At 45.4% G+C, this 23085-nt stretch overlaps 1 protein-coding gene across 3 annotated transcripts in view; it reads right to left on the bottom strand.

Annotated features, from left to right (window-relative positions):
• The window catches only part of SOX5 (SRY-box transcription factor 5), a 783822-nt gene that overhangs the window by 593761 nt on the left and 166976 nt on the right, over window positions 1–23085 (bottom strand). The window contains exon 1 of one of the 3 annotated variants that reach the window (XM_082238847.1): window positions 8592–8794. The exons of the other annotated variants lie outside the window; for them this stretch is intronic. The gene's annotated coding sequence lies outside the window, so the exon portion shown is untranslated. Of the gene's footprint in view, window positions 1–8591; window positions 8795–23085 lie in introns of those variants that run through there. 3 annotated transcript variants of the gene reach the window in all.

The following is a 23085-nucleotide window of genomic DNA, read 5'->3' as shown; positions in this document are numbered from 1 at the left end:
GACCACAGTGACCAAGCTATCATTGTCCAGGAATACCTGTAACTGCCTGATCTCCTGAAGCTGGTAAAAGGCACTCCTTGTCCTTGTGACCACTGAGTGACAATGATGAGTCCAAAAGCAGCCTCAGGCCATGAACCTACTCCTGAGTGCAACCCCATTCAGAATAGACAACTGATCCATTTCTCTGACACAGAAACCAGGACCTCTCTCTTGCCAGGGTTTAACATCCAGAATTAAAAGCAGTTAAACAAACCAGAGTCGTGGGAATAGGGTGAGTTCTAAAAACGCACAGTGTCAAAGGCCGGAGCTAAGAGACACATCTTCAGCATTTGCTGAAAGCTAGTTGGTAAAGGTGCCAAATGTACCTCTGTAGGGAAAGAACTACACAACTGAGGAGTTGCCTCAGAGAATGCCCTCTCCTGGGCCACCTCCATATTTCTGAGGTTGGTGGAACTACCCAGAGTGCCCCTTCTGTTGATCTTAACACCTGGGGGGAGGGCCTATAGGGATGCAGTCTCTCAGATACTTGGGGATAAAGTACAGTGGTACCTCAGGTTACATACGCTTCAGGTTACATACGCTTCAGGTTACAGACTCTGCCAACCCGGAAATAGTACCTCGGGTTAAGAACTTTGCTTCAGGAGGAGAACAGAAATCGTGTGGCGGCGGCACGGTGGTAGCGGGAGGCCCCATTAGCTAAAGTGGTACCTCAGGTTAAGAACAGTTTCAGGTTAAGAACGGACCTCCAGAACGAATTAAGGTACCACTGTACCTCACTGTACCTGAGGTACCACTGTAGTTTAGGGGTTTAAGCACTAGTCTGGGCCCAGAAATGAACTGCAGCCAATTTAGAACAAAGAACTTGCAAAAACATAAATAAGAGGATTGCTTTTAGTGATTACCAATGACACATTGCATCCTAAATTGCACACTTGAAACCAACGGGACAAGTTAGTCCTGACTTAATTGAAGTACCATGTGTTTCAATGGGAATGAATTCAATTAACTTAATCTGGATTCAACTCTATCATTTTAAGGGGCAATCTCCCTGGTATACCGTTACAAATTCTCCACACACAATGTATTGCTTCCTCCTCCCTCTCAGATCAGCGAATAGTCCTCCTCACTGCCTTGTTAAGTAATTCAGGACTCTGGGAGTCGACAAACTCACTTACATCTGATATGCAATTACAGAAATCTGTCTCTGTTCAGGAAATTCACTTGCTACCTTATATGCCTATCTTATATTTGCCTGCCCTCTAGAGACAGGCTTGAATCACAGTCCCATCTGCGAAGAAGCGCCACCTTTTCTTTCAGAATGTTTTGCTTGCTATGAAATAATGCACAGTGGTCTAGAGCGAAACTTCCTGAACCATGGCACTTGATTCCATAATTCATGTCAGATCTAACACGTAGATAGCTCTGATCCATAACCCATGTCGTCTGATTTCAGACTGCTGTTCTGAAAAGCACTTATGCAGTCTTTAAACAAAGAGTCCGACATGTGAAATTAGGCTCCTTCCTGAAAGCGACTTAAGTTTTAAGCAAGTTGTTGAGATATCACACCGACATCAGTCTTTTTGGTTTTGGTTTTTTACTTACAAACAGGTTTCCCCCAGACAAGGTCAGTCTGGATTAAATGGCAAGGTGCATGCAGCCTCATATCCAAATTTATGATTAAATTATTTGGCCTGCTTGAAAAACAACACCCCTCATTACCTTCTTAGGGTACTGATTTTGCTGGGTTTATTTATTTCTTTATTTAACTGAACAGGATGAATATGAAAATGTTTGACATCTATGAAGAGATGCTGCCAACACTTTGCTTGGGATTCATGGGTTGAAATTGATGGCTGGGGTTCCATACAGGCTTGGTCTGGGGGTGCATAGTGTGGAACATGAAGCAACACAATCTGAGAATTAATGAAGGCTCAATTGTTGTTGACAACAACAACAACAACAACAACAACAACATGCCACCCATCTGATTGGTTTACCCCACTCTGGGCAACTCCCAACAAAATATTAACAACACAGTAAACCATCAACCATTAAAAACTTCCCTGAGCAGGGAATGTTTCAATGCCTTCTAAGAGTCAAATAGTTGTTCATCTGTTTGACGTCTGATGGGAGGGCGTTCCACAGGGAGGGCGCCACTACTGAGAAGGCCCTTTGCCTGGTTCCCGGAAGCTTCACATCTCACATTCATTTTTCACTAGGGATGGGTGAAGCTGTCAATTTCAATTTCTCTCAGTTTCTCAATCTTTCCCAGTCTTAAACTGATTTCTACATCCATCTGCAGTATTTCTGAAGCCCTCGTAAAAATTCACAAATTCAGTACAAATTCCTCCTGATATACGCCTCCTGTTTTTGTGCAATTTGGTCTAATGTATGCATTTTCGCAAAGCCTTTCCCCCTAAAATAATGCATTATTGTATTTTGTTTTCAGTGATGTATGCATTTTGTGCAGACTTTACCAGAGTATATGCCTTTTTGAACACCTTACTTGGCTGGAGAACTGCGTTGCAAAATTTGGGGAAGTACGAATTTTGCAGGATGGCAATATTTTGTTTCCCTTACTGTTTTGGAAAGTTGGGCAGCTTGGCTTTTAAATGCAAACTAAAATTCTTTTCCCCCATTCTTAGTTTTTAAGGCACAAGACAGTCTGATCCTAACATGCAGGACAAACAAATGCCTCCACTTCCATACACAAAAGTTGCTGCCACAGTCAAACCTCAGTTGTCAAACGTAATCCATTCTGGAAGCCCGTTCGAATTCAGCAACCGAGGCGCAGCTTCCGTTTGGTTGAAGGAACTTCCTGCACCCAAGTGGAAGTCACATCGAATGGGCCATGGATCCGAGCCCCACATTGGGGAAAAGATTCCTGTATTGCAGGGGATTGGAATAGATGACCCCCCCATAGTGGGTCCAGCCTATGGGGAGCCTCTAAAAATCAATAATCACAATCTGGATTATAATTTGGTCTTTTTTATTTTAGTTTTTTGTTTTAATTGGATTATGATTGGATATGTTGATTGGGTGTTTTTATTGGAAAATCAATAAAAATGATTTTAAAAAAACGGAATAGATGACCCCAATTCCCCATTCCAGTTCTATGTTTCTCTGATTCTAACAAGTGCAAAAACACTATACAGTGGTACCTCTGGTTGTGAACGGGATCCGTTCCGGAGGCCCATTCGCAACATGAGCAGAACGCAACCCGTGTCTGCATGTGCGCAGGTCGTGATTCGCCGCTTCTGCGCATGCGCATGACATCATTTTGCGTGTCTGCGCACGCGCGAGCAGTGAAACCCAGAAGTAACCCTTTCCGGTACTTCCGGGTCACTGCGTGATGCAACCTGAAAATGCTCAACCTGAAGCGAACGTAACATGAGGTATGACAGTTTTATAATTAAAATATGATGAGAAGAAGGAGAAGAGAAATATTTCTTACCCAGGGCAGATTACAGCATGTTAAAACACAACGCAATTAAAATAAGCAACCACCATCACAGCCAAACAATAATTCCATATATCATGTTACAAGGAGGGTACCTACTTCATGTTTCACCCAAGATCCCTCATTGTTTTTGAGTTCTACCTGCAGAAATCTTTACATGATCAGGGCCCCTTTAAAAATAAAAGGATAGTAAATAAACAAACAGCTTCCCAGGACCAAGAGAATACATCAGTGTGTGGTAGCAGGCAAGGCAAAGCATGCTATGTATGTGCTCTGCCTCTCACCACCATCATGATTTGCCCAGAAATCGGCGAAAAACCTTTTACAACTGGGGTGGAGAAACCTGTGGCCCTCTGAATGTCATTGGACTCCATCTCCCATCACCCTTGACCATCGGCCATGCCGGCTGCGGCTGATGGGAGCTGTAGTCCAACAATACTATCTGGAGGGTCACAGGTTCCTCACTATACATTGGGCAAAGCTGAAATGGTCCAGAACTTGAGTTATCACCAAAGTTAATCTATGGCAAAATGTTGATGTAAAATGTGAGGTTCTTCCTCACAAAGAACACATTAGAGAAGCAAAATTGGGTGGGGGGATGTTGGGGTTTTCTGCACACCCCCAAGCTAGGTAAAATTGCATCAGCCCAGCTCTTCTGTCATTAAATTCAGTGGCATCCCTTTGAATATAAACAGCAGCAGCAGGAACAGGCCCCGGCTTACTTAGATTGTGTTAATTATAATCAGTGTTTTACTTTTTACGTCTTTGATTGTTAAGTTGGCAAAGTGCTGTGGAGATCCCTTTGGGGATGCGAGGCTCTATAGGAACGCAAGCTATTATTATTAAATAAAAATCACCTGGAGTTTAAATTATACAATAGCCACCTGATTACACTTAGCACTCCAGCTGTAATAAAAAAATAATTGCATGCAATATAAATTAAAGATGTGTTTACCCAAGTTCAGCAAAGTTCAGGTGCTCTGAAATAATCACAGAGGTGTCGGGAGAGAGTTGTGATACCTTCATCAGTCAGGCTGTCTCGGTATAAAGGGAGTTTAGAGCGGAGGCGCCTGAAAGGAGCAGAGGCCAACTGCCAGGTGAACGTTAGCAGAACCAAGTCAAACATAGAATAATAGAACCACAAATTGTGGAGTTGGAAAGGATCCTGGGGGTCATCTAGTCCAACCCCACTGCAATGCAGGAATCTCAACTAAAGCAATAATTGCAAATCGGAGCAAAGGCAACACCATATCAGGGGTTAAATGATGGCACAAAGGGTTCCAATGGAGACAGGAAGCAAGGATTGATGGAATGGTAGCTGTTATGTACTGAAGTTCTCACCCTGGGCCAGCAGGGGGAATACTGTAGATAGTTTTCACTCAGGTCAACATATGCAAATAAGGAATTGAAGGAGACGTTCAGTGATTGGATAGTTACAGAAAGTTGTTACTGTTGCCTTGTAGTTGAGCTCTATATAAGCAGGTTGGCTGAACCCTTCAGCCCAGTTCTGTTCTGGGCCTGTGAATAAACAAGAGCTGTTTGAAGAATCACTGTGTCATCTGATATGTTCACCCACAACCTAACAGTAGGGCTCATGGTAGAGAACTTAACATAAATAAGAACATAGTGGCTAAAAGACTGAGCTGTGAATCAGGAAGCCCCTGGTTCAAATACTGCCTCTGCCATGAACTCATTGGGCAAAGCATTCAGTTCGGTACCTCCTTATGCAATATGGAGGTGGCTAATACTGCTTAGCTTACTGCAAAGGTGGAGAGCACTCCCTCCAGATACTTAAAAGTAAGAGACAGATGTTATTATTATAGACAATCTAGGCTAAGGAAAGTGGCTATTAAGAAGCAGAAATCCAGACCCATTTTTTTGCAGAGGGGGGAAAAAAGGTGGCCTTGTACTTAAAAGATAGTCTTCACTGTGCTATCTGAAGAAGTGTGCATGCACACGAAAGCTTATACCAAGAACTAACTTAGTTGGTCTTTAAGGTGCTACAGGAAGAAATTTTTTTATTTTAAACATTTTTACATAACTGAAGTATCATTTGAATTTCAGGCAATAATGTGTTATGCTTTAAGCCTTGTTGTGGGGATCATCATAGCTTGTTTTTATTTTATTTTGTGCTACAGAATTAACAGTATTAAATATATTCTTAGAACACATTTTTTTAAAATAAAATAAAATAAAATAAAATAAAATAAAATAAAATAAAATAAAATATGGACTGCCAAGGAGGGATGTTTGAGGAATTTGTTATTTGTCCATTCCAAAACGAGCAGGCCAGAGCTGTACCTCCCAGAATAATTTGTGGATCGGTACATAGCTATTGTTGGATTTCACACTTCTCCAAACACTGTGACAGTTATTCACTCAAAAAGCCCCAGGAGAGCTCTTTTAAAAGTGTGTATTTGGAGAAAATGTATGTTTTAAAACATGTATTTATCAGCATTTGTGTGTTTGTGTGTAATATATGGAGGGAGAGAGAGAGAGAGAGAGAGTTTAATGAGGAAACAAGATGAAACAGACTTATGGGTGAAAATATGGAAAAGAGACACAGATGAGAACTAGTGATCCATCCAGTTCTACTGCCAAGTCTGCAAATTACAAACATTTATGCAAATGTACTTAATTTACACAATGTATTCCAGAAGCGCAGCTCCTTGGACCCAGCCCCCATGGTTATGACAATAGCTATTCTAGTAACCCCGCACCCACCCAAATAGCTGCAATCTGACGCCATAGTAGCTGTGCTTTGCTCTGCGTTGGCTTGAGGGCATCAATGTACTGAACCGTCCTGCAATTAAAATGTATGGGATTCTCTCCAGGTGTGTCAACAGAAGCCCTCTGTGTGCGTATGGACCACCATGATCTGCAAATACTAGGTGAGTTCTGGAAACCTGTCAGGTGTATGGACTGCATGAGGGCAATTGCAAGGTAGATATGGAAACTGCACAAATGCCCACATCTGTACCAGTGTACAGTGGTACCTCGGGTTAAGTACTTAATTCGTTCCAGAGGTCCATACTTAACCTGAAACTGTTCTTAACCTGAAGCACCACTTTAGCTAATGGGGCCTCCTGCTGCTGCTGCACCCCCGGAGCACGATTTCTGTTCTCATCCTGAAGCAAAGTTCTTAACCTGAAGCACTATTTCTGGGTTAGCGGAGTCTGTAACCTGAAGCATATGTAACCTGAAGCGTATGTAACCCGAGGTACCACTGTATCTCTCTGTATTCGGTGCTTTTTTCCCCTAGACAAAAAGGTCCCAGAATTCACCTCTCACAACACCCACCCCAGAGGTTCTCATCAGGCTTGGGGGAGGGGTCTCCTCGCCAGCCAGAGACTTGTTGATGCTGCCCAGCTGAGGTGTGGGGAGCCTTCCTCCCCATATCTGAGCAGCTTAACAAGCCCCCCACCCCCTCGCCTCTCCAGCTCATGTGAGCTGGAGCAGCACTGGGACTTTCTGAGGTGCGGCTTTGCCTGGGAGGTTAAAGAGCCTCAACAAAGCCCTGGCTCAAGATGATACCCTCCCTCTCCAGAGCCTGTAGAGCAGTGGTGGCCAAACTTGGTCCTCCAGCTGTTTTGAGACTACAGTTCCCATCACCCCTGACCACTGGTCCTGTTAGCTAGGGATGATGGGAGTTGTAGTCCAAAAACAGCTGGAGGGCCAAGTTTGGCCACCACTGCCATAGAGGATGTCCTCTTCCAGCTCTGGGGAAGGTCTCCTCATGAGCCGGAGGCATAGCAGGACTTTCCAGAGGCTTGTCAGGTCTCTCCCCCCACTTTGGGGGCCCAGCTGAGAGGTACCAGAACATTGTTCCAGCGGGGGGAAAGCCCCTATATCTATATTAGAAATAGCAATGAGGTGCTTGGAAAAGACTAGCCCTAGAGTTAGCTGCACATCCCTTTAGAACGTGTCAGTGGAAGTGCACTGGGTAGTCTCTGTCAGTCAAGCTATAACATATCCTGACACCCCTTTTAGCAGAGAGCAGCTTGAAGGCTAAGTCAGGATGATGTCTTCAGCAGTGGGCGAGATCCGGGGTGGGGAGAGATGGAGGGAGCTGGCAAGGGGCTATGAGTGGAGCGGTATTAGTTCCATATTGTTGTTCCACTCGAAGGACACAGTGTGTCATAACAAATTACCATTAATTTGCACCAGCAGTACTGTTAGATTAAGACGGGCAAGCAATGATGACAAATAGAACTTGCGAGTTCGCCTAACGAGAGGGCAAGGCTGCTTCGCCGGAGCCGCTTCTCTCAATTAGTGGACAAGGCTTTTAATGCCTCCGCGCCCAACCAAAGCAATTTTGATTACTCAGAGCTAAGCCTTCGCTTAGAAGAATCCAGAAGCTGAAATGCATCTCCCGCTCCCCCCGCCCCGAACTCCACAGCTACTTCCCCCCCCCATCCCTTTTAAGCATAATTTATTTACGGAGCACTAATATAGAGAGAACCTGTATGGTTGCAAAAGAGCAGGATACTGGGTTCTCCGGCCCCCTGGTCTTGAACCGCTGGGTCCCATGACCCACAAGGGGGGCATGACTTGCCCCACCGAAAGATGAATCACGCGAACTGCACTGCAACCATTTTTCAGGAAGAGGTGAAAAACGAGAGACGGGAGGAGGGAGAAAGAAAGAGCACAGATCTACAAACTTATTGGTAGGAACATAAAATGTACAAGGAGGACCTAGAGGTAGATCTTGGGTCTAGAAGGGTTAAGGGTAGTAGAGCTTTATCCCAACCTGGCAAAACCCAGGCATTTTAAACTGCAGCTCCCATCATTCCCAGTCAGCATGGATCAGGGATTATGGGTTTCTGGGTTCTCAGAAGGATAAAATTGATGCCTCATTCCAGCAGCACTGGAGCTCAACCAAGGCCCCACCATCATGGTTAGGCCGAAGCCACAGCCTGGACCCAGCGAACCAGAGATGCTTGAGGAGTGATGGAGGAATAGGTCCCTTTCTTGCTTTATTTAAATATCCTGGCTTAGTATCAACAGGCTTATAAAACACATATTTTACTTTCTTATGAAGGTCCTCCCACAATTGCCCTACGACCAGTTTTTAAATGAAGGCCTTTTGAAATTTCCTGCTTTGTAATAACCAAAAGCTATTTGAACATACAGAATTATGGACTAATCGCTGCTCGGCCAATTTTGCCGAGTTTTCACAGGCGGCGGCAGAAGGGCAAGAGAATGCAATTTAGCTACAACTTCAAAGTTGCGTTCTTCGTTATCATTGGAGCTGAGGCTCCTTTGTGTTCTTCCATCCCAATTTGGCTTTTCAAGTGAATGGGAACTAGTTGTTTACATTTGCTCATGCCATGTCATCTGGCAACGGAGTTCTGGATAATAAATTGGTCAGCGGCGGAATGGTTGTGTCGGAACGTGCATAAGCATTTTCAGTGGTGGCTGGTCTCCATTGTGACTGGTTGGGCAGAAGGCAGGGAGGCCAATAGGAGGCAGAGGCAGAGCCAATGATAGGTGAAGCCACAGCCAATAGCAGGTGGAGCCACCCCCTGATTGGCAGACTGAGCTTGGTGGGGCAGAACCCTCTTTGCCCTTGCAGACCATTTCCCATTGCTTTTTCTCATGATCTCACAGGCCATGAATGATCCACAAACCACACTTTTCCAGGAACACAGTTTCCCACCTTTGTGTATGTTACAGTGATTTCAGTGGGAATGTTAAATATTCCTTCTCCTCAAGCAGGACCTGAGCACAACAGAGCTCTCCCTGCTTTTGATTCACAGCAACCAGTGCAGGTGGCTCTGTGGGTTAAACCACAGAGCCTAGGACTTGCTGATCAGAAGGTCGGCGGTTCAAATCCCCGTTATGGGGTGAGCTCCCGTTGCTCGGTCCCTGCTCCTGCCAACCTAGCAGTTCGAAAGCACATCAAAGTGCAAGTAGATAAATAGGTACCGCTCTGGCGGGAAGGTAAACGGCGTTTCCGTGCACTGCTCTGGTTCGCCAGAAGCGGCTTACTCATGCTGGCCACATGACCTGGAAGCTGTACGCTGGCTCCCTCGACCAATAAAGCAAAATGGGCGCTGCAACCCCAGAGTCATCCGTGACTGGACCTAATGGTCAGGGGTCCCTTTACCTTTAACCAGCATTCATGCCAAATCGCCTCTGACAGTGAAGAGAGAACATTGCTATTGTGGCTAGTAGCAACTGACCCCTTATTTGTCTAAATCACTTTTCAAGCCATCTATGTTGGCAGCCATCACTGCCTCTTATCAAACCCTCCACGTGTCCCTATTTTCCAGGGACAGTCCCAGATTTACAGAAGACGTCCCAGTTTCTGATTTAATCCTGGAATGTCTCACTTTTCTGTGGGACTTCCCTATTTTCATCAGAGAAATGTTGGAGGGAGTTATGCAACCCCCAAACCAAGGAGGTTAAATAACTATGCCACCTTTAGAAGACATTTGAAGGCAGCCCTGTATAGGGAAGTTTTTTAATGTTTAAAGTTTTATTTATATATATATATATGTTGGAAGCTGCCCAGAGTGGCTGGGGCAACCCAGTCAGATGGGCGGGATCAATAAATTATTTTTATTATTTTATTTTTATATTATTATTATTATTATTATTATTATTATTATTATTATTATTATTATTAAATAGGACATCCTTATTTTCAATGGAGAATGCTGGAGGACAGGTCTTATGGGAGCGAATTCCATTTGATGTGTGAAGATTAACTTTCTTTTATCTGTCTCGAATCTTCCATGAATTCTAGTGTTATGAGAAACTGAGTATATACAATTCTTGTTGTCTGTCTATATTCATTTACAAATGTTGTTCAACAAGAGTCCTAATATACATTTTTAATTCATTTTGATATTATTATCCAATAAATTTCTTGTGTTTTCCCGTTAGAAGGTTTATTTTAGTTCTACTGGTTTCCCTATTTCACATTGTCTTCTCAATATATAACATAAATTTTCCCCATTCTTTTTTATATGTTTCGTCACCCTGAGATGTTTACAGACATCTTATGCTTGTTTACAGACATTTTATGGAAAAAATTGAAGAAGGACAATTATATATAAAATGGACAAAGACAATGCGAAAAGTTAAAGACGACATAAAAAAGCCGGAAGAAGGAAGGAGGGAAGTCAGTTCGGGAGAGCAGGAACAAATGTGAAAGAAAATGTATATGTATGTATAGTATGTAACTAAAAATTCAATAAAGATCATCGAGAGAGAGAGGGAAACTGAGTAAAGCTTTTTTTTTCTGTCCACTTCCTCCGTGTCGTGTATAATTTTATAAACTTCTATCATGTTGCCATTTGCTTGCCTTTTCTCCAAGGTAAAAAGTCCCAAATGCTGCGACCTTTCCTCAGACAGGAGTGTGATGGCCTGGGATTCGGACTCGGATGCTTAACCTGAGGGATCCCAGCCTGCCCAGGAGTCCCTGCCTCCAGAACCAGCTGAGCCGGGGCTGGGACATGAGCCTGAAGGGTCCTCACCTGTGCTGGATCCTCAGGTACAGGCATCAGCTGAGTCTGCTCTGGCTCCTGAGGTGATGGAGGACCCATTGCCTGCAGGTGCTCCACTCTCAGCCCTGTCAGGGGGAAGCTGAGGTTGCCTCTGGGTCCAGTAACCCTCCAGCCTCTCCTGAGCTGCAGAGGCTCAGGGCAGAGAGGTGGAGGGAACTAAGTTCCCGCAGGAGGAGTGCTCACCTCCAGGCCAGGAGAGGCGAGTCACCTGTGGACCGGGGCCACCCTATGCCTCAGGGCAGATAAAAGCCAGTCAGCCCCAGTCCCAGGTTGCGGGAGACACGTTGTTGGTAGCCTGTTCCTGCCTGCACCCTGTCCTGCTCTTCTGCCAGAGTTCCTGACCCCACCCGACTCCCCACCTTGGACCCAGCTACAGCTTTGACAGACAGCCTCCATAGCGCACCATCGACCTCGGACTGGACCCAAACCTTGCCTCTCGGTTAGCCCCTGGGACCAGCACAAGGAGCCTCTTCAGCCCCTTGATCATTTCCGCTGGCCTTTTTGAAGGAAGAATGAACACACATTTGGGTTGGAGAATTCTATCAGGTGTGTCAGCTGACCAGGGAGGAAGTGGGCCAGGAATGTCATGTGCAACGTGTGAGCTCCATCTTGTTCACCTCTTGATAGGAAGACCACACACCCCAATTACCACCCTGCTTCAACTAAAAAGTTGGGCTCTTAAGTTGCTCTACTCTCAAAAGGAGGGTGCCACATGGCGGTCTCACCTGCACGCCCCACAGCTGGCATAAATGCCACAGATAGCAAGCTCTCCCACAACGCTAAGGAGGGCAGCGAGACGCCACCTAACAAATGCAACTTTAACAACAGTAAAACAACCTAATAGCTCAGCGTGCCAGGGGGTTAATGTGGCGGACCATTTAACGCTGAGCTAAATAGCCCTGGTTTGCTTCTCAATGCCAAGTGTCGAACTGAGGATTGCAATTGCAGGAGCGGTTCCTAATTCATTAGTTAAAGGGGGTCATTGCTAGTGGGGTGGGGGAGAAGGAGGGAAAGAGGGAAGAACTGGAGGGGGCGGAAATAGCAGGGGAAACTCGGAGAGACTCAAAGTCAGCACAAGGTTGGGCTCCTGCCGTTTGCCATATTTAGCCGCGCAGCCCCACAGGTGGCAGTGAAATTTGCACACAGAGAGGTGGCTTCTTCTGCAGCCCACATAAAGGAGCTGAGTGAGAAAATGGGAGGATTTGAGGATCTTTTTGAAAATGTGCTGCATTCTCTTTTCCCCCCTACTTATTTTAGCATGGTTTCAGGGGAAGGAGGAACATTTTGACCCCGGTCAGAAGAAATCCCACCCTAATTTGTAAGACTCAACCTTCTTTCCAGCTCGCCACTACAAAATATTTTGAAATACAAACACGGAAACATTAAATATTTTAAAATGTGTACGTAAGAACAGAGGAAGAGCTGTGTTGCACCAGCGCAATGGTCCATTACATTCAGCATCCTGGCCAGCCAGATGCCTGTGGGAAGCTTTCAAGTGGGACCTGGGTGCAAATCTCCACACTTGAGATTTATAGCGAGGGGCATTCAGAGGCATACTGCCTCCAACAGTGGAGAAGATAGCTATTGTGGCTATCAGCCTAAACCAGAAGAAACACGCTGATGGAAACATACCCATTAAAGCAAGAAAAAGTGAAGGGATAAGCAAGCAAGGCAATCCTATATACACTTTTCTGGGTTTACTTCTGAATATAAATGTATAGGATTGTGCTGTTAGGCTGAACCCTATATGCATGTTGGTCTAAACCACAGAGCCTAGGGCTTGCCGATCAGAAGGTCGGTGGTTCGAATCCCCATGACGGGATGAGCTCCTGTTGTTCGGTCCCTGCTCCTGCCAACCTAGCAGTTTGAAAGCACGTCAAAGTGCAAGTAGATAAATAGGTACCATTCCGGCGGGAAGGTAAACGGCATTTCCGTGCACTGCTCTGGTTCGCCAGAAGCAGCTTAGTCCTGCTAGCCACATGACCTGGAAGTTGTACGCCAGCTCCCTCGGCCAATAAAGCAAGATGTGCGCTGCAACCCCAGAGTCATCTGCGACTGGACCTAATGGTCAGGGGTCCCTTTACCTTTTAAAGGCTTAAAGGTTTAGCCTTCCCTTCTGTCGAATATCAAGCGGACAAATGCCAACTCCACCGGCCTATAGAGCAAGATGAGTGCCCCAACCCCAGAGGTCCACAACTGGACCTAATGATACCTTTACCTTTACTTACTGCTGATACATATGTTGTTCTTTAGTCGTTTAGTCGTGTCCGACTCTTCGTGACCCCATGGACCAGAGCACGCCAGGCACTTCTGTCCTCCACTGCCTCCCGCAGTTTGATCAAACTCATGCTAGTAGCTTCAAGAACACCATCCAACCATCTCATTCTCTGTCGTCCCCTTCTCCTTGTGCCCTCCATCTTTCCCAACATCAGGGTCTTTTCCAGGGAGTCCTCTCTTCTCATGAGGTGGCCAAAGTATTGGAGCCTCAGCTTCACGATCTGTCCTTCCAGTGAGCACTCAGGGCTGATTTCCTTCAGAATGGAGAGGTTTGATCTTCTTGCAGTCCATGGGACTCTCAAGAGTCTCCTCCAGCACCATAATTCAAAAGCATCAATTCTTCGGCGATCAGCCTTCTTTATGGTCCAGCTCTCACTTCCATACATCACTACTGGGAAAACCATGGCTTTTACTATACGGACCTTTGTTGGCAAGGTGATGTCTCTGCTTTTTAAGATGTTGTCTAGGTTTGCCATCGCCTTTCTCCCAAGGAGCAGGCGTCTTTTAATTTCGTGACTGCTGTCACCATCTGCACTGATCATGGAGCCCAAGAAAGTAAAATCTCTCACTGCCTCCATTTCTTCCCCATCTATTTGCCAGGAGGTGATGGGCCCAGTGGCCATGATCTTCGTTTTTTTGATGTTGAGCTTCAGACCATATTTTGCGCTCTCCTCTTTCACCCTCATTAAAAGGTTCTTTAATTCCTCTTCACTTTCGATCAGCAATAGCTGTGTTGCAACATTAAGTTGTAAGTATGAGGAAGCCATGTTTTAGAAGCAGCTGGATAGCTCACTTGGTTAGAGTGTGGTGCTGATAATGCCAAGGTTGCAGGTTCGATCCTCGAATGGGATAGCTGCATATTCCTGCACTGCAGGGGGTTGGATTTGATGACCCTCGGGTCCCTTCCAGCTCTGTGATTCTATTCTGCCTGATTATATTTTTTAATTTTTTATTTATTCATCAACACTTAACCATGACTCTTAGTTCTAACCTGGCCGTAAACATCAACCATGCTCACCACTGGTTTGGCTGCACATCCTTACAAAAAAATCAATACATATGTGCAGAGAGAAAGAGAGAGAGAGAGAGAGACAATCTCACTGTCTTCTGAGCACCACCTTTCCAGTTGTCACAAAGGGCAGCAAGAAAGTGAGGGGGGGAGGAGGGAAAATAATAGACCCCAAATGGGTTACAGCAGAATACAACATTTCAATTAGACCTCGGCAAAGGGGAAGGCTTTCTTCCTGAACATTAACCCCCCCGAAACAAGCGATTTCTCTAATTCCTGCCATCATTCAGACTGGCCTTGAATTACCTCCTGATAGGCCTCCCATGCGCTTGCAGATGAGAGAGTGTAATGGGGATCTGTTAATTAACTAGAAGCAAAGTTGCACGGTGGGGATCAAACACTGGATGCGTCCTAAAACTCCCACAGAGAAGATGAAATGCAGCGCAAACTTTAAAGACTTCCCGTCATTAGCCAAGACCTTGGCTGCTCCTGGCCCAGACCCCTCCTGTTCCAGAGAACAATGAGGACAATGATGGCAGAAATGAAATGGTGCAGCAAGGAACAAAGGAATTAGCTATTTACCCACAGAGAATGAAAGGAAAGCTGGGGACAAAGATTGGCGGGGAGGGAGGGAAAAGACGCTTGCTTTTCCCGACGATGGTTCCTCTCTACTTTTAATTAATTTATGACTGCCAGGGACCTGCACACAGAGCATGCCCAAAAGCATTGTGTGCTTGGAGCGCAGCTTTAAGACCCTCGCGTAACATCTACTGTTTACTCTTCAGTGGAATAACAAAGTGGCCAGGAGGAGGTAGAGGAAGGAGGTCAGGAGCTGAGAAGGGGAGATGTTTTGCTTTTGGAAGAAATGGAAGGAGGGGACCAAAAGGTCACAGTGACCCCCTACTCTGCCTCCTAGGGGCCAATTTCCCTATGAAAAAGTGCACGGCTTCTCCAAGGATTTTCTTGGAAGCAAACAGCGGTGTTTGGCAAAATGCAGCTGTGGACCACAACTGACTCATGACATTACTCAGCTGCTGTTTACACTAAGTATTTTGCATAGTACCTGGCACAGTACTGTCAACACCAGGGGTCAGCAACCTTTTCCAGCCGTGGGCCGGTCCACTGTCCCTTGGACCATGTGGTGCGCCAGACTATGTTTTTTTTGGGGGGGGAATGAATGAATTCCTATGCCCCACAAATAACCCAGAGATGCATTTTAAATAAAAGCACACATTCTACTCATGTAAAAACATGCTGATTCCCGGACCATCCACGGGCCGGACTGAGAAGACGATTGGGCCGCATCTGGCCTCCGGGCCTTAGGTTGCCTACCCCTGGTCTACACCGACAGGCAGCAGCTCTCTGGGATTTCAGACTAGGGACATACCATGCTCTACCAGGAGATACCAGGGATTGAACCTCGGACCTTCTGCATGCAAATCAGAGGCTTTTCCACTGAGCTACAGTACTTCCTCCGACCAAACTTGGGGACCTGAGCAAAATATGGAGATAACCAAGCAACCTCTGCAGTTATTCTATGGCACACACCAGGTTTCACTCAGGAAGCGACTAAGACCCAATTTTGGTTGACTGTGATACAGCGAATTAGCTTTGAGAGCATGAAATTATTCACGTCACATGTGTTCCCCTACCATTTATATGACTGGCAATGAGACTTGGAGATAATGCATGTGCCCCCACCCAAAATTTTTTTCCTCAAAATTATTTTTCATGTGGGGCAAGTTGCACAAGTGAGCCCTACCCATGGAGGCAACTATGACTCCATTGGCCCCAGATCAATGAAAACCCATATGGTGTCCATTATTATTATTATTATTATTATTTGAATTTATATACTGAGCTATACCCGGGGGTCTCAGGGAGGTTCACAGAATAAAATCAAGATATAAAACAAAATACATAATAAAAACAAAATCAACAACCCAATACCCCCTGTCGTAGTCCAATAACATCTGGAAGTCACCACACTGACTGCCCCCATGACCCTAGAACACATGGAGAATACACAGAAAGAGGAATCTACATGAGTCTATTAGGCATGGTGGCTCTTGAAGACCAGAAGCCATATGGGAAACCTTTCCAAGCCTTGGGGCTGCAGATGTTGTAGGATGACAATTCTCATGGGGCATGCTGACTGAGGATAATGGTGTTTGTAGTCCTGGAATGCCTGGAGGCCAAAGGCTGGGGAAAGCTGCAATGGGGTGCCCTACATGTACATTGGCAAGGATGTCTACAGATGCATAACACTGGTTGGGTCATTTGGGCTAGCACCAATCCGGTGTCCCCAGAAGGATGTCCAGCTTCATTCAGTAAATGAAGAAGTATCTTTGCTTTAGGGGTCCTGATGTGAAAAAGAGCATTTGTCCACTTCTTATTCTTCTTTTAAATACGTAGAGAAGCAGGCTCCAACAGTAGAGACAGGGCATCGCACAGAACTACACGGCCAAGTGGGTATTTGAACCCTGGTCTCCCAGGCCTGGCACTCCAACCACTACACCACACTGTCACTCAGTTATCTTGTGGCTCAGCTTGACGCTTCAGTTTCATCACAGGCTGTTGCTGAACCGTGCCCAGCTCCGAGAAAGGAGCAACATTTTAACAGTGCTATGATATTCATGAAGCTTTGGGTCAATGCCAACGAGGCATAAATTAGGCTGATTTAGATTCCGCCCTCTTCCTGCTATTGCCAGCTGCTGCCCCCTGCTGCCTCCCTGAATGAGGCTCCAGTTGACAATGGTGGCACGAAGGAGAAAAGAGCAATGGCCGGCAACAGTTGAGAGCCAAGGCTCCCCAGGGAGTCGGCAAGGGGGTGTTCGTGGCCCCAGAGCTGGCACAATCGAGGGGGTGACTGACACCAGCATATGGTGCTACTCAAAACACTGCCCATATCTGCCCCAAAGTGCAGCCAAGGACTACTTCTCTACATTTCCAGCAAAAGCTGCAGTAATGTGGGTCAAATTGCTGTGACCATCAAGGGGCCGTTTATTTGCTTCCTAGCTAAGGATGGGGGCAAGGTTTTGTTTTGTTCGCATTTTAATGGGAAACCACCTCATTTGCGCTTCTTGAACCGTATGCCAATCAAAAGACAGCTATCCTCTGAAAGGCACACTTTTCTGAATTTTCCAATATAAATTTCAGTGTGTATTTTTTGGGGAGGAATGCCTATATTGTGGACTAAGTGTGACTGAAATGCATAGATTAGTGAAAATAGCATACAAGAATGCTTTATACTAGGGGAAACAGATTGCAAAATCTGTATGTTAGTCTAAACTACACAGAAAAATATGTTTTATTAGGGGAAACGCATGCAAAACTTTCTGGAGGATTTTTTTAAAAAATCCACAAATTTCTGCAGAAATGTGGATAACTATATTTAAGATCGGAAAAATGAGAAACTGAAAGAAACCAAAATTCACAGATCCATCTACCCTTTTTCCTAGTAGATCATTCTCATTGTACCAATTTGCCCCAGGTAACCAGCACTGTTTCCATGTCAATTTGAAGCAGCAAACCCTCTTCCCTCTACTACTCTCGAACTTCCAGGCTGCAGCCCAGCTAAAGGCTATGGGAGTTTTCTTAGGGACCTAGGCAAGAATGCTTGACCCTAATTTTGGAAGCAAACTGCATTGATTTCTGCAGAAAAGCTTTTTTCAAGCACAAACAACCATCGATTATTGGATAGGGCTACCAATGCCAGAAGACGCATGTGGGCATGGGGGTGCCTTGGCAGGAACGGGAGGGGATGCTATTGAAACAGAAATATCTCGTGCAAATACATTATATGGTCGGATGATTTTTTTGGGATTAGCACTTTTGCAGTCTAGTCAAGCCCCTCAGCCACAGTTATTAAAAGCACAAAACTGGCTGCATTAAATTGAAATCACCTGTGAAAGATACTTTCAAAGACTGATCTTCCAGTTCTCACATGCAAGCAAAATGGAGGGGCGGGGGAGATGATTGGTTAGCACAAGACAGTATAGCCTTCTTCAGGCATTCTGTGTTACGGTTAAGTAAGGTAAAGGTAAAGGACCCCTGGACGGTTAGGTCCAGCCAAAGGCGACTATGGGGCTGCAGCGCTCATCTCTTTCAGGCTGAGGGAGCCGGTGTTTGTCCATAGACTGCTTTCCGGGTCATGTAGCTAGCATGAATAAACCATGGCACAACAGGACACCATGATGGAAACCAGAGTGCATGGAAACGCCATTTACCTTCTCACCACAGCGGTACCTATTTATCTACTTGCATTGGCGTGCTTTCGAACTGCTAGTTTGCTAGGAGCTGGGACAGAGCAACGGGAGCTCACCCTGTCGTGGGGATTCGAACTGCCGACCTCCCGATCAGCAAGCCCAAGAGGCTCAGTGGTTTAGACCACAGCACCACCCACATCCCTTTGGGTTAAGTAAGCGCATGAGCTGGCATGCATATGCTGTCTCTGTCCCCTTTCCACTATTTTGGTCACTCTCCATGGAAAACCAGGGTTCCAAAATGTGCAGTGATTTCAGTTTAATGCAGACAGTTTAAACCTAACACAGAAATGTCCAAAGAGGTCTACTTCTGCAACCATTTGTCCATTCCCAAACCCTCTTACTGAATGAAACTAAGTGGGAGGAAAAAAATTCTGATTGCAAGAAATAAAGTGTGCCTCCTGACGGTCAGTATTTTGCAGGAGGGATTCAAGCATATATTGGGAAATGTAGGTACCATAGAACTATAGTGTCAGGAGGGACTCCAAGGGCCATCAAGTCCAACCCCCTGCAATGCAGGGATCACTGCTAAAGAAACCCTGACAGGTGGCACTGCGATCTCTGCTTAAATACCTCTGGTGAAGGGCAGTCAACCACCCTTTGTAGTTTATGCAATTAAAATGGGTCAAAGCACTCTGCCACCCAAGCAGAACAAATCCACTTTCGGGAATCATAGAATAGAATGGTAGAGTTGGAAGGGACCCCAAGGGTCATCTAGTCCAACCCGCTGCAATGCAGGAAGAAATTGACTTTTCCCAGTTATGAAAGTAATGGGGAAATGCACTGAAAAGTGTGGCATGAATGAATCATTAGCAGGAAGAGGTGTAAATGCCATATAAGCAAATCAGGATGAATACAGGACAGGTTCACCTCGTTGACAAATAACCTCCCCGCAAACAAAACAGAACAAATATGCAATAAAGACTAGGTACTTTCTAACTTCTATATATTTTGTGGAAGCAAATCAAGACAGCTGCTCCTTGAATAGGTGGTCTGGAGGAGCCCAGAGAGTGCAAGAGAAAGTGCAAGGAATAGCTGGCCTCATTTGATAAAGGCCTACCTGAACTTAGCAAAAGAAATCACCAACGAAAGGCAGAGTCTGTAAACACCTTGGCATTGCTTCTGTATCACTTTGCGTCCAATGGCGCAAGTGCCAATGCATAAGGTACCATAGGCGTTTGGCTTCCACTTCACCAATAACAGACCTTATATAATAACCCTGCTTCATAGCATCTTGGGATGGCTGTGATTCAAAACAAGCCATCCTGCTCGATGGTCCATTAAGTGTAATTCATGGTGACATGACATGGAGAATCGGCCACTGAAGGGTATTTTATTAATTAATTAATTGGTCAACTTTATTTTGCTCAGAGCAACCCAAAGGGATTTATAACCAGCCAAACAGAGACGCAGACAAACCCGCAGCCCATAAGATACTTTGAAATCAAGAGGAAAAACATCCCACCCACTTTGAGAAGGCCAAAGGCTTGGTTATAGAGGAAAGTTTTTGCCTGGGGCCTAAATCTATGCAATGAAAGCACCAGGAGGGCTTCCCTGGAGAGAGCCACTGCAGAAAAGTCCTGTTCTCTTGTTACCACCCTAGATCTCTTGGGGCGAAGGCACATGAAGAAAAGTCCCAGACGACAATTGCAGGGTCCGGGCTGGTTCATCTGGGGAGAGGCAGTCTTTGGGGTATTGCAGTCCTCAGCCATTTAAGGCTTTATAGGTCAAAACCTGCACTTTGAATTGAGGCTGGCAACTAATTGGCAGCCAGTGCAGTTGGGCCAGGATATCAGGTCAGAACTGTGCAGAAGCTTCACCCTCCATCCAAACAACCACATTTTAATGTGTGGCACGTATGAAATGATTAACCCCACTCCACGTTGTAGTTTTGGAAAAAAACAAAAGCCTTTCATTTTGCAGGTAATTGTCGCCTTAGGCAAATGTAACTTACAATCACTGGTGAAGAAGATTCGCTTTGGTGAATTAGAAATCGTAAGAGTTATTTCACTAGAAAAAAGGGAAGATATAAAGAAGCTCAAATGATTAATAAGGGTGCGTTTTGCCTTTCTCTCTTTTTTTTTTTTAAGAAAAAATTAATTCGATGACATGAAAGCCCAAATCCTTGTGTGTTATAGACTTCTGTGATCCTGCTTTTGTTCCAGAAATTTTGATGGGGGGGGGGGTTGGAGAGAGAGAGAGAGAGAGAGAAGAGAGAGAGGAAGTAAAACTAGTTCATTTGTCTGTGTAAAAAGCAGGATGGGGGGGTGGAGTGTGAGACAGAAAAAGTTGGCCATAACCGAAGGGCCTTGGCTCCAGCTGAGTGGCTGTTATTATGACAGCGAAGGTGCACCACACGATCAAATCATAGCACTAAACCTTGTTACAAGGCCTTTTACAGCTGCAATATCTGGGTTACATGGAAACCCGCCGTAGAGCCTCCCTCTACGATGAAGTAAATGTCATTCCGACTGGCATCTTCTCTTCTAGCGAGTAATTTCTCTCAGCTGATAAATCGATACCGGGGGGTGGGGGGTGGGGGGGGAGAGACAAATGAGGCAAGCACAATGGCCACATTGAAGATCACAGTTTTATTCGTTTCAGAGCCCCCGTAGCAAAGTATTATTGTTTTTTAAACACACACATCCAGGTATAAATTGATGCATTTGAGCTTAAGAGAGAAAGAGAGAGAGACTTAAAGAGAGGGGGACAGTCTGGAAGATGAAAAGAGAAGAGATTCTGCAAGTCTGCGCATCTTGTAGGCAAGGGGCGAGGCGGTCAATCCCTGATATTGATCTAAATTAATCTCCAAACCAAATGCAAAATAAAACTTGGACGGAGGTGGGAAATGTTCCAGGAAGCCGAAATTATATCAAATGCTTTTAAACAATGACACAATGGACATCATTCGTAGATGGTCAGGCACATGTAAATGCTATGGCAATTTATCTCCCATTTTCCCCATTTGATATAGTCACTGCATGCCCAAATTAAGAACATAAGGTGTCCCATAAGCATGGCAGCCCTACCATTAGGCAGAGTGAGGCAGCCACCCTTAGGCAGCTGATCTGGAGTGTCATGAATGAGCAGAAAGTTTTGCTTCCAGGGAAAGGCGCTTGTGGGCTTTGCTGCCTCAGGTGACAAAATAACTTGACCAACCTTGGCTACTATGTATCTTGACTTTGGCGAGGGGTGTTACTGCTGCACCTCAGGCAGCAAAATGTCATGGACCACCCCTGCCTGTGACAACTTGCCCAAAGAGAGCCCTGCTGGTTCAGGCTAATAACACAATTTCTGGCATGACTGTGCTGCCTGCCAGTGAAGTTTATAAGCTCAGTACAAAGTAATAGTTCTGACCTATAAAGCCTCATGGGGCTCAGGACCCCAGTTCTTCAAAGACCACCTCTCCCCACATGAACCAACCCAGACCCGGCGATCAGCATCCCTGACCCACCGGATCCTATTTGATCCAGCCAGCTTCCTGATTGCAGTTTTGTTTATTTAAAAGAAGTGGGCTAAAACCCACATGGCTGACTGCCAATATGAATGTGGAGAGGAAAGGAGGAGGGGGAAAAGTTGGATGCTAAGTTTGAAGTACAGTGGTACCTCGGGTTACAGACGCTTCAGGTTACAGACTCTGCTAACCCAGAAATAGTACCTTGGGTTAAGAACTTTGCTTCAGGATGAGAACAGAAATCGTGCAGTGGCGGCACAGCAGCAGCAGAAGACCCCATTAGCTAAAGTGGTGCTTCAGGTTAAGAACAGTTTCAGGTTAAGAACAGACCTCCAGAATGAATTAAGTTCTTAACCCGAGGTACCACTGTACTAAGTTAAAAGTACCAAGCTAAATTACAAATACTGTACAGTTGTACCTCGGGTTACATACACTTCAGGTTACATACGCTTCAGGTTACAGACTCCGCTAACCCAGAAATAATGCTTCAGGTTAAGAACTTTGCTTCAGGATGAGAACAGAAATTGTGCTCCGGTGGTGCGGCAGCAACAGGAGGCCCCATTAGCTAAAGTGGTGCTTCAGGTTAAGAACAGTTTCAGGTTAAGTACGGACCTCCAGAATGAATTAAGTACTTAACCCGAGGTACCACTGTATATGAAGCATTTCACTTCTTTGTAACAAGCGGACAAGACCAATAGCGGGTCCAGCGATCAAGAAGTTTCTGGTTTCTGCACATGCTGTATAAGGAAGTGAAGGACAGATGGGGCTTGTCAACCTGGGAAGGTAATGTATCTAGGAGAAGGAAAACTCTGTTCCTAAACCTCTGCTGCCTGTCTTTTGGAGGAAAAAAGGACTAAGGAGTAAACCAGGCTTCCTCAACCTCAGACCTCCAGATGTTTTGAGACTACAGTTCCCATCATCCCTGACCACTGGTCCTGCTAGCTAGGGATCATGGGAGTTGTAGGCCAAAAACATCTGGAGGGCCGAGGTTGAGGAAGCCTGGAGTAAACCCTACACAATCTGGACTGGAGTCCCTAATACGGTTGAATGATGCCTTGTATACCTCCTTCTGGCAACTCCTGCAGCCTTGCTGGTGCCAAATGTCC

This window comes from Podarcis vaucheri (genome assembly GCF_965113315.1).
Source record: "Podarcis vaucheri genome assembly, chromosome: 10".
NCBI classification, from domain to species: Eukaryota; Metazoa; Chordata; class Lepidosauria; order Squamata; family Lacertidae; genus Podarcis; species Podarcis vaucheri.
Note: the sequence above shows the minus strand (reverse complement) of the source record. Positions and strands in the feature narration are given on the sequence as shown.